The following is a 12,732-nucleotide window of genomic DNA, read 5'->3' as shown; positions in this document are numbered from 1 at the left end:
ATGCTACCCAATTCACGAAATTTGAATGGACAAAGGTTGTCCATGCTACCAATACAAATTCAAGGAATTCTAGTGTGCAGTATGTAACAAATTGCTGACGTGTCAAAGCCTATAGAATGGAACCAACTTACACATGCCGGCCGAGGGGCCTAAACCCTAAGAAGAACAAGTAACAGAAGAAGAAGTCCTACCAACTTATGGGGACCCCGTCCGATGGGGCCCAAGTGACAAAGGATTAAAATAAATCAAGACCCACATGCACACACACTGAAGAAATTGCGTAGCTGCTGATGACGTGGCAGATTTCCAAAATTGCACTAACATGATGACGTGGCTGTACGGATTTCCATGTTTTGTGCTAGCTGATGACGTGGTAGGCTGTACGGATTTTTGTAAATTACGCTGGCAGCTTTTGGCTTTGCTTTTTGGACCAGAAGCTTTTGAGTTTTAAAAGCTTTTCACTGTAAGTGCTTTTCAGGCCAAGGGCCTTTAAATATGAGATTAGGGCTCATTCTCTGGCATGCTTCTTGGCGAAGGTGCAAAGTCTGGAGTACCGGCTTGTACTGTGTTGATGCAATATAAAGAAATACCGAAAGGGACACCAAGGTTTGGGGCCAATACTCTCTAGGGTGGAATTTTGCCACTCCGTGTCGCGTGTCGTCTCCTTTCAGTTCAGTTGTTATTGAAGTGCTAAAAGTCTGTTCAGTCTGTTCTTTTCTATTGGCACGTGGTACCCATCTTGTGACAGTGGTATCAGAGCATCAAGAGTGTGCTTTTCTGAAAGCATACCGGCCTATAAAAGAGCAGACATAGCTATTGGAATTTTTATTTGAGGTATTTCGCCCTCCAACCCGGACTCATTAGCCACTCCCACCCTTACTTCATCGCGCATGGGCGCGCTCCCATCTTCCCCGCTCATGTCTTACAGGGCATAAGCCAATTAAGATCACTTGCAAGAGAAGGATCCAGATTTGTTTCAAGTCACTATTTTTCTCAAAAGCAGTGCCATGCAGATGTTGATGTCTACAGCTACTAAGTAGCATACTCCAAGTACTTCGCAAGCTTTCAAGAAAAAAAAATTTGCCTGAAGTTATATGGGTTCTGACATCTTCCTTCGGAGTGCAACTTCTAGCAGAGTGGGGTATCCTGAAATGCTTGCCATGGATAACCTAGCAGATTATAACTTGAAATTTTCTCGACATCTCTCAGTAGATGTCTCTTCACGAGCTGATGACCGATATGACTGATATCTCTTGAATCTACCATCGCCACCAACGAAAACACTGTCTATCCAAGAGCTGATGGACCATGCTTTGCTCGGCCACGACCCTATGGAAGAAATTTAACCCTAATTTTTTATGCAGGTTTCAGGATGGAAAGTCAGCTGACTTTTCTAGCTCGACTGATATCGAGATTACTTTACTCTCGGGTGGAGAAGTGAGAAATTATGTTTGAGAATGCTTGTTCAAACTCATGGCCTAGACCCTTGTGGTTATTTGCGGGGAGAGTATTGAATGATTGAAAAGTGTTGTTTTTTTATACACTCATGGACCCTTGTGGTTATTTACGGGGGGATTATTGTTGTTGTGAATCTTGGCCCAGACCTAGATGGTTATGCGGGAGGAGTATTAAGAAGTCTGAGGAGTGGTTACTCTCAGCACCTCCAAACGATGCAGGCTGCGGTCTGGGGGGGCGTTTGGTTGTAAAAGGCCTCTATATCTCCCGGCCCGAACCTTTTTAGGTTATGCAGAAGGAGTGATGAGGAAGTCGTTGAACAGCTCATGGCCCGGACCTAGATGGTTATTTACGGGGGGAGTGTTCATCAACGTCTTTATGTTTCTATGTCTTGTAACATGCATATGTGAGCATTTGTGTTGCATTGTGATGTGCCAATTACTGAATATTCCTAATTGGATGAGATTGCCTAGGTATATAATTTTTCAGTGCATCAAGACACCCGTGGAAGATCAGTACGGTCTGGGTGTGATGGCTAATTTTACTGCGCCGGAATATCAAGAGTTCCGATCTGGACAAAAGGAGAAGCTAACTCCTTGATCAAAACAGCGGAAAGGAGAAGCTAACTCTTTGATCAAACGAGCAGAAAGGAGAAGCTATCTCCTTAATAAAAAGAGCAAACTGATTGTCCCTCAGAATGTCCCTCGGAATTTTTTTTGAGCTAACTTGAGTTGTTTTGCAGATATGTTGTAATCGCGGACGATTACTCTCTTTCAAAAGGAGAGATGTAACAAATTGCTGACACGTCAAAGCCTAAAGAATGGAGCCAACTTACACATGCGGGCCGAGGGGCCTAAACCCTAAGAAGAACAAGTAACAGAAGAAGAAGTCCTACCAACTTATGGGGACCCCGTCCGATGGGGCCCAAATGACAAAGAATTAAAATAAAGCAGGACCCACACACACATTGAAGAAATTGCGTAGCTGCTGATGACGTGGAAGATTTTCAAAAACTGCACTAACATGATGATGTGGCAGGCTGTACGGATTTCCACGTTTTGTGCTGGCTGATGATGTGGCAGACTGTACGGATTTTCATAAATTACGCTGGCAGCTTTTCGCTTTGCTTTTTGGACCAGAAGCTTTTGAGTTTTAAAAGCTTTTCACTGTAAGTGCTTTTCAGGCCAAGGGCCTTTAAATATGAGGTTAGGGCTCATTCTCTGGCATGCTTCCTGGCAAAGGTGCAGAGTCTGGAGTATCGGCTTGTACTGTGTTGATGCAATATAAAGAAATACCGAAGGGGCGCCAAGGTTTGGGGCCAATACTCTCTGGGGTGGAATTTCACCACTTCGTGTCGCGTGCCGTCTCTCTCTTTCAGTTTAGTTGTTATTGAAGTGCTAAAAGTCTGTTCAGTCTGTTCTTTTCTATTGGCACGTGGTGCCCGTCTTGTGATAGAGTAAGTTGTGAGGCCCTCTCACTCTTGTCGCAGAGTGTACATGTATCCTAGGAGTACTAACGGATGTTCATAGTTAACATCCCTATATGAAACATATTCCACATGTAGAGAATATGAGTCTTTGGGACTAACATTGGCGTCGTTTCTCTAATTATGTGTCGCGACAAAGTCCCTATGTGCTAGTCGATCCGTCTCTCTAACCATTATAGCATCGGTATCTGCACCAGTTCCAGTGGCCAAGAATGGTTAAATACAGAGACTTGTTAAAGTAACAAGTAGATACAACTTTTGACGGATAGTTGTAGCTGCACTTTTGTTTTACAGGCTAGGATGCGGGTTTGTTGATGCATGCACACTAGGTGTATGGGCCCTAGTGATCAATAAGCTCGTCTAAGGCAACATGGGAATACACCAGTTCTGTCTTTGGTGTTTCAAGGATGCAACATCTTTTTCAACACGCGGATAAGTATCCTAAGAGCATAATAAATTATGGTACCTAAAATTCAGTACCAGACTAATAGATATGCTAGGAGCAAAACCTAAGCATTATGTTAAGAGTATACATGACATGAGCATACATGGTATCTAAAATTAAGTACCATACTAACATGTATGCTAGGAGCAAAACCTAAGTGTTATGCTAAGAGCATACATGTGTAATGTGCAGTGGAATTGAGATGATGATAATGGTGACAGTTAGGATTAGTGTGATCATTTTTCTTTCCAAGGTTCGTTGTGAATTAGAGAGTCTTCCTTTTAGTTCTTAGATAATGTGGTGATTGCAGTAGCATAGAGAGAAGAGAACTGACACTGTGAGTGGAGAGAGAGAAGAGAGATTATACTAGATAGATCCCAAACCCCCCTCCGAGGGCCCCCTCTTTATTGCTAGAGAGAGTAAAACTGTAATTGCACAGATGGAAAATGCTACAACCTGAGAAAATATTGTGGATACATAGGATGCTCTAGATGCGGCCGAAATCTGGTGATGAAGGCTCAAAACCAGAAAACGCTGGATGGCTAAATGCTGAAATCTGAAAACGCTGATGTATCTGTGGCTGAAATCTGACAATGGCTGAATGGCTGATGCGGAAGGGATCCGTACTGCCAAGGCTATGCCCGGTTAGGGCTGCGATGCGGTGAGGATATGCTGAAAACAGAAAACGCTGATGACAGTAGATGTTGAAAATTACGATCCTGCAATTTAGGACTGAAAACTGCAGGCTGAAGGTATCTGCTCTGTGTCGCGGCTGCAAGGGACTTGCAGAGGCTCCAGATGGTGGTAGACAGGAGGCGCCTGAAGGCTGAAATGCATCTGCTACTGGATCGTAGGACTGGACCAGAAAACGCAGATGTGGCTGCTCCAGAAAGCGCTAGGGTTGGCGGGACTGCTGCAGGACTGTGGGGGACCGAGGCTGGACTACTACCAAGGGAGTTCACTGAACTGCAGAACTGGGAAAAAACGTGGAGTCTGGGTTTCTTTTGTACTTTTTTTGACAGAGGTAGGGCAGCCACTTAATAAAATGTCACTTCTTAAAAATAATAAGTGACTTTTAATAAATGACTTAAGTGCAATAAAATGCCTGTAAAACATGCTTTGCATGTCAGAATTGGACTGTGACACTTCCTGTGGTGAACACACACCAAGGCCCGCGTAAAGTAGACAATGGCTATGCTCCTGTGCAATCTGAGGGTATGCAGCTACTCTAAGTGTCTGGACATGCACGTCCTTCAATAGGATCACAAGGTTGCCAGAACACTTCCTAGGCTAGAACTCACCCTGGGTTGAAGTAAGCTTGTCCACATGCACATAGGGTTAGATGGGCACGTGACAACATGACATGAGCATACACTGTTTAAGTTATGCTAAGAGCATCCACTTTGAAATATGTTAAGAGCATACACTCCCAAATATGCTAGGAGCATATGTGAAAAATATTCTTGATATGATCACCAAATCTATTCACAGTACGACCTTATGAAGATATGACATGGCTGCTACGAAAGTCAATTGTCCTAAATCTCTTTGTGAGACCTCACTCTTTTTTACTATAGTTTTTGAGGACGAAAACTCTTCTTCAAGGGGGAAGTAATGTCAGGACAAGGGTCCTACGGGCAAGGCCCAACCTAGGGGGTAAGGGACCTAGGCCAAGGGCCTGGACTGGACCAGTGTGGACATGGGATCCTAATTATAGAGCATGGGCTAAGATCTAGGCCTATATATTTGGGAGGTAGGGAGAAGGATCGAACGTCCTAGTTCCCTAGGTCTTATAATGTGATGTGGGATAAATGACTTAAGTGACTTAAGTGCAATAAAATGAATGTAAAACATACTCTGCATGTCAGAATTGGACTCTGACACTTCCTATGGTGAACACACACCAAGGCCCGCGTAAAGTGGACAATGGCTATGCTCCTGTGCAATCGGAGGGTGTGCAGCTACTCTTAAGTGTCTGGACATGCACGTCCTTCAATAGGATCACAAGGTTGCCAGAACACGTCCTAGGCTAGAACTGACCTTGGGTTGGAGTAAGCTTGTCCACATGCACATACGGTTAGATGGGCACATGACAACATGACATGAGCATACACTGTTTAAGTGATGCTAAGAGCATCCACTTTGAAATATGTTAAGAGCATACACTCCCAAATATGCTAGGAGCATATCTCAAAAATATTATTGATATGATCACCAAATATATTCACAGTACGACCTTATGAAGATATCACATGGCTGCTACAAAAGTCAATTGTCCTAAATCTCCGTGAGGCCTCACTCTTTTTTACTATAGTTTTTGAGGAAGAAAATCTTCTTCAAGGGGAAGTAATGTCACGACAAGGGTCCTACGGGCAAGGCCCAACCTAGGGGGTAAGAGAGCTAGGCCAAGGGCCTGGACTGGACCAGTGTGGACATGGGATCCTAATTATAGAGCATGGGCTAAGAGCTAGGCCTATATATATGGGAAGTAGGGAGAAGGATCGAACGTCCTAGTTCCCTAGGTCTTATAATCTGATGTGGGATAAAAACCATGAGGCCGCTGTCCAAAGTGCGCCCGAGCTTCTCTGATAGCTAGTGGGCTCATCGAGGTACCTTGGATGCCAAGTAGAGAGGCTTAAACTCTATCTGGTAGTAGCCATGCCCGAGAAACTATACATCAATGATCTTCCCCACCTCTGAAAGAAGGCGGCCCTGGAGAAGGTCTCGCACCCCGCCTCTGCTGGGTCGAATGCCGACGATCTTGCAGATGACAGAAGTCGCTCTATCTTGAAGCAAAGCTCGCTTGTTCCGATGGCGATAGAGCAAATTGGATAGTGGGCTCTGTAAGGTCGGTCGAGGGGCTTCAATAGAGGCCCTCTCTGGCGGAGCATAAGTCTCCATCTGTGTTTATTGCTACTCCGGGGGGGGAGGGGGGGAGGGGGGCTCGACTTTGTTGCTATGAACCCTCTCTACAAGGATATGCCTAGCAACCGGCTAGCCAAGCAAAGTTTTCATTGAAAACAATAGAAGGGCATCTATGCAAATACATTATTTTTGTCAATGTGCCCTACTTATGTAGTCACTTAGGTTCCAATTCACTTATGTAGTCACTTACATTCTGATTCACAAATGTAACAAACAAAACACTCTTATACAGTCTCTTAGATTCCAATTGTCAAATACAACTAGCAAGCAAATGAACTCTTGTACTTGTCAAGTGTCCTTCGCCAAAGACCATGTGCATGCTCCTCCCAACAAAGCTCCTTCATTATAACCTTGTCAAAGAGGTTGAGCATTTGAAACTTGAAGATTCAAAGGTCATCCTCTCACTTGTTGATCTTGTCTTGAGAGCCTGAAATGGCTGATCTGGAAATCATTGAACCAAACCCAAAGATTGAGGAAGGATAAAATGGTCTTCATGTTGCTTCTCCCAACACTCTAGTTCTCCACAAAGGGAAAAGTAGGTAGCAACTAAGACGAAGACGGCATGTCCTAGTAATACACTAGCGATGGTCAAAGTATGTACTGATCATGCCACAAGTTGTACTCCCTCTAGAGTAACGATCACCTATGTAGAATTGAAACGAAAGGCATCGGAAGATCGCAAGCCTTTGTGCAATATCAAGCTACTGTAGAGCCTACTAGATGATGCAACAATCACCAATAGACAACTTAGACCACCATTGGATGGTGTCGGGTCATTAGCTAGCCATAGTCGTACCACGAGCAAATGTTTAGCCAGATGTCCACCCAGAAACACAATTTCAACGGGATGAAAACGCTACTAATGGAGAGTGAAAATCAGTGTGCTCGTACGTAGAGGCTAAGTGCCAATACACTACAAAGAGTCAAAGAGGGTAGATCTTGTCAATCCAGTCAATTAGAGGGCTGAAATCGGAGAAAACCGATATGAATGATGGCCGAGAAGATCACCGTAGACTTTCAATGTCGTCATTGAATCAGTTAAGGAATCGTATCGAAGGGGCCAGTGTAGACGGATAGAGGAACAAAGGCTTGATGAAGCAATTTGATCTTGCCCAAATTGGAAACGAGAAGTGCCGTATGCTGTTGTGGCCCACACTTGTGCTAGGATGTCAAGAGGCCAAAACGCTAAGCAGCTATAACCTAAGGGGTTGGATTTGGTACAGATGGTCTAGCCTATCCAAGCGCATGCCAACCAAAATCTAGGCATGAGAGAGTGTGGGCAACAGATTGCATCAGATGGCATTGCAAGAGAGGTTATAAAAAAGCACACCCTTCGCGGGATCTTGCTGTCGAGTATCAAGTTTCCCACACAAAGGTTCCCAGAAACCTCACAAAATGCAACTGCTATCAAGGCTAGCCACAAAAAGTGAAAACATAGGAGGGGCCAACTCAGGTAGCATGTGAACAATGCAAAAGGGGGTGGGTCTACTCGCATGAACATGCCAAGGGGTGGCCGAATGCTGATTGTGAGGGAGATTGTCACCTAAAGATGAACCTTATCCATTGATACAATGTGTGCACATGTGCGGAAAAACGCGAAGACAGAGAGACAGATTAACAAAATCGCATGGATGTAGTAACCTTTCCTCTAGTAGCATGTATAATGTGCTACGGGCAGTTAGGAAAGCTACCCAGCAAGAAAATACAACATCGAAAAACCTAAAACCCCATAAAATTGGAAAACCCATTTACCCCAAAACTGACCAACCGAATCAAACGAAAAGTTCTGGCCATATATCCTACAAAGCAATGAAATGGGAGACCAGCACAGGAAAAACACTAGCCATAACAGAATGACCAGAACAGTGAAGCAACAAGAGAAGAAACTCTAATAGTTTGACATGTGTTATTGCTACAGTCTGTCTTCGCAAACACACACACGTAGATTATGATAGGTCTCATGTGAGGTTCAAGTCACGTCTCAATCAGATTATTAAATGCTCCGGTTTAAGCTCCTAAGCTATTTGCAATGTGCGTCAAGATTTGTAAAGTTAAGAAACTTCAATTGAGCCCCTTAATGGTGCTCAATTGTGACCATCCCAGGAAAAATATTAGCCATACAAGAATGACCAAAACGGTGAAGCAACAAGAGGAGAAACTCTAATAGTTTGACATGTGTTTTAACTTATTGCTATATTCCATCTTCGCAAACAATCACACTAGATTAGGATAGGTGTCACGTGAGGCTCAAGTCATGTCTCGATCAGATTACTAAATGCACCTGTTTAAGCTCCCAAGCTATTTGCAATGTGCACCATTAAGGGGCTCAATTGAAGTTTCTTAACTTTGCAAATCTTGTCGCACATTTTTAACGAACTTTTCAGCTATAAAAAAAGTATATTCATATTGGGCTGCCATTGCTTGGCATGTTTTTAGAACACACAACTTCCCTCTTATCAATTGGTGTTTTTCCCTGGGTGCTGTCATGTTTGTGTTTCGAGATCAGGCTGTCCCCAGCTAAAGCTATCCCTCAACGTGTTGGGAGGAGTTTCTTAGGAGTCATCATTGCCTCCCATCAGTCTTTGTTGGCACATCCAAGGCCTTATCAAATTTGCCCCATTCGTGATCCATCCTTGCAGCTTATTGAGAGTTTCAACCCCCCATTACCCAGGTATTTTGCCTCATTTGGGTGCACCATCAACTCCATCGGTCCGCCATCTGCTGACAGCCATTTAGATGTATTTTTGCCCATTCTCACAGAAGCCGGTACACAGATGAAGGTCCATATTGATTTCACCCACCTATACCCTCACATTCGATTCATCAAATCCGCCATGAACATCCCTTTTGGGTGGCCATCCCTTTCCCACATTGAGATGTATCATTGGCGTCATCAAATCTACCAAATGGTGCTTCTAAGAAAGAGCTACCACCACAATACCATCTCTTCGAATGCTTTCAAGATGCAAGCATAGGTGATTTCATTTGTTTGTCTTCCAACATCCACCTATTTCAAAGGGTAGAAGTTTGAAGGTCCTTTTCCAACTCTAGCTTCCTCATTTGGAGCAAATTTGGATGGTTTCCAGACAGCCAACTGAAGCTGCCGGTATTGGTGCAAAACACTTGCGTATTTATGTTGTTGTGGGTCTCTCTCTCTCTCTCTCTCTCTCTCTCTCTCTCTCTCTCTCTCTCTCTCTCTCTCTCTCTCTCTCTCTCTTAAAATAAATAGACTACCACTTAGGCATTTAGAGAGCTGATTAGCGCTGAAAAATACAATGTAACGAGCTGCAATTTCTGGACGAATCTAATATATGCTTCGCATTTGTGAGAGCTCAATGGTCTTTAACAATTGAAGCAGACTTTGCATAATCATTTGTTCCCCTGGTGGAACTAGATTTGGACCCTCAGGTAGCTCGGAAGCTGCAATGGTTCTCTCTCTCTCTCTCTCTCTCTCTCTCTCTCTCTCTCTCTCTCTCTCTCTCTCTCTCTCTCTCTCTCTCTCTCTCTCTCTCTCTCTCTCTCTCTCTCTCGTACATATGATACCTGTTGAGAGGATTAACTTGGCGCCGAATATGAGGTTGTATATCGTCCATAATTGGTGGCCGCTATGAGATGATGCCATGACCAAAGCGAAGAAAAACCAAAAGAAAGAAGACGAGCGCAAGAAATAAGCAAACGTAAAATCAGAGAAAACGAGCAAAAAACAAATAATCCGAAGACAACACGAGCAGAAGCGAACGCAGGAAAGCGAAGAAGAAAACGCGTTGAGGGCCCTCTCTCAAATGCAATGCGACGGATTACTTTTCCCCTACACTTCAGGTTTTTGATTTCGCATTTTCTTCTTCGCTTTCCTGCGTTCGCTTCTGCTCGTATTGTCTTCTTCACTTTCCTGTATTCGCTTCTACTCGTTTTCTTTGATTTTATGTTTGCTTATTTCTTCCGCTCGTCTTCTTTCTTCTGGTTTTTCTTCGCTTTTGTCATGGCATCATCTCACAACGTCCACCACTTATGGACGATATACAACCTCATATTCGGCGTCAACTTAATCCTCTCAACAGGTATTATATATATGAGAGAGAGAGAGAGAGAGAGAGAGAGAGAGAGAGAGAGAGAGAGAGAGAGAGAGAGAGAGAGAGAGAGAGAGAGAGAACCATCGCAGCTTCCGAGCTACCTGAGGGTCCAAATTTAGTTCCACTAGGGGAACAAATTATTATGCAGAGTCTACTGACCATTGAGCTCTCACCAATGCGAAACATATGTTAGATTCGGCCAGAAATTGCAACTCTTTTTCAGCGCTAATCAGCTGTCTAAATGCCTAAGTGGTAGGCTATTTATTTTGAGAGAGAGAGAGAGAGAGAGAGAGAGAGAGAGAGAGAGAGAGAGAGAGAGAGAGAGAGAGAGAGAGCCCCACAACATCATAATACACAAGTGTTTTGCACCAATACTGACATCTTCAATTGGCTGTATGGAAAGTTTGCTCCAAATGAGGAAGCTAGAGTTGGATAAGGGGCTGCAAACTTCTACCCTTTGAAATAGGTGGATGTTGGAAGACAAACAAATGCAGTCACCTATGCTTGCATCTTGAAATCATTTGAAGAGATGGTATTGTGGTGGTAGCTCTTTCTTAGAAGCACCGTTTGGTAGATTTGATGATGCCAATGATGCATCTCAATGTGGGAAAGGGATGGCCACCCAAAAAGGATGTTCATGGCGGATTTGATGCATCGAATGTGAGGGTATAGGTACGTAAAATCAATATGGACCTTCATCTGTGTACCGGCTTCTGCGAGAATGGGGCAAAAATGCATCTAAATGGCTGTCAGCAGATGGGGGACCGATGGGGTTGATGGTGCACCCAAATGAGGCAAAATACCTCGGTAATGGGGGTTTGAAACTCTGAATAAACTGCGACGATGGATCACGAATGGGGCAGATTTGATAAGGCCTTGGATGTGCCAAGAAAGGCTGATGGGAGGCAATGACAACTCCCAAGAAGCTCCTCCCAGCACGTTGACGGATAGCTTCAGATGGGGACATCCTGATCTCGAAACACAAGGCTGATGGACAGGGCAACACCCAGGGAAAAACATCAACTGATAAGAGGGAAGTTGTGTGCTCTAAAAGCATGCCAATCAATGGCAGCCCAATATGAATATACTTTTTTTATAGTTGAAAAGTGCTTTAAATATGTGCGTCAAGATTTGCAAATTTAAAAAACTTCAATCAAGCCCCTTAATAGTGCACATTGCAAATAGCTTGGGAGCTTAAACAGGTGCATTTAGTAATCTGATCGAGACGTGACTTGAGCCTCACGTGAGATCTATCCTAATCTAGTGTTATTGTTTGCGAAGATGGAATGTAGCAATAAGTTAAAACACATGTCAAACTATTAGAGTTTCTCCTCTTGTTGCTTCACCGTTTTGGTCATTTTTTTATGGCTAGTGTTTTTCCTGGGTTGGTCACAGTTGAGCACCATTAAGGGGCTCAATTGAAGTTTCTTAACTTTGCAAATCTTGATGCACATTGCAAATATCTTGGGAGCTTAAACATGTGCATTTAATAATCTGATTGAGACGTGACTTGAACCTCACATGAGACCTATCCTAATCTACGTGTGTATGTTTGCGAAGACGGACTGTAGCAATAACACATGTCAAACTATTAGAGTTTCTCCTCTTGTTGCTTCACTGTTCTGATCATTCTTGTATGGCTACTGTTTTTCCTGGGCTGGTGTCCCATTTCATTGCTTTGTAGGATATATGGCCATAACTTTTTGTTTGATTCGGCTGATCAGTTTTGGGGTGGATGGGTTTTCCAATTTTATGGGGTTTTAGGTTTTTTACAACATTTATTGTTGGTTAGTGTTCCCTAACTGCCCCTAGCACATTATACATGCTACTAGAGAAAAGGTTACTACATCCATGCGATTTTGTTAATTTCTCTATCTGTCTTCGCATTTTTCCGTACACGTACACACTTGTGTCAACGGATAAGGTTCATCTTTAGGTGACAATCTCTCTCACAATCAGCATTCAGCAACCCCTTGGCATGTTCATGTGAGTAGACCCACCCCCTTTTGCATTGTTCACATGCTACCTGAGTTGGCCCCTCCTATGTTTTCACTTTTTGTGGCTAGCCTCGATAGTAGTTGCATTTTGTGAGGGTTTTGGGAACCTTTTTGTGGGCAACTTGATACTTGGCAGCAAGCTCCCGTGAAGGGTGTGCTTTTTTATAACCTCTCTTGCCATGCCATCTAATGCAATCTATTGCTCACACTCTCTCTCATGCCTAAATTCTGGTTGGCATGCGCTTCGATAGGCTAGTCCATCTGTACCAAATCCAGCCCCTTAGGTTATAGCTGCTTAGCATTTTTTGCCTCCTGGCATCCTAGCACAAGTGTGGGCCACAACAGCATACGGTA

The sequence above is a fragment of the Adiantum capillus-veneris genome, chromosome 5, assembly GCF_014529385.1.
Source record: "Adiantum capillus-veneris isolate H3 chromosome 5, ASM1452938v2, whole genome shotgun sequence".
Lineage (NCBI taxonomy): Eukaryota > Viridiplantae > Streptophyta > Polypodiopsida > Polypodiales > Pteridaceae > Adiantum > Adiantum capillus-veneris.
Note: the sequence above shows the minus strand (reverse complement) of the source record.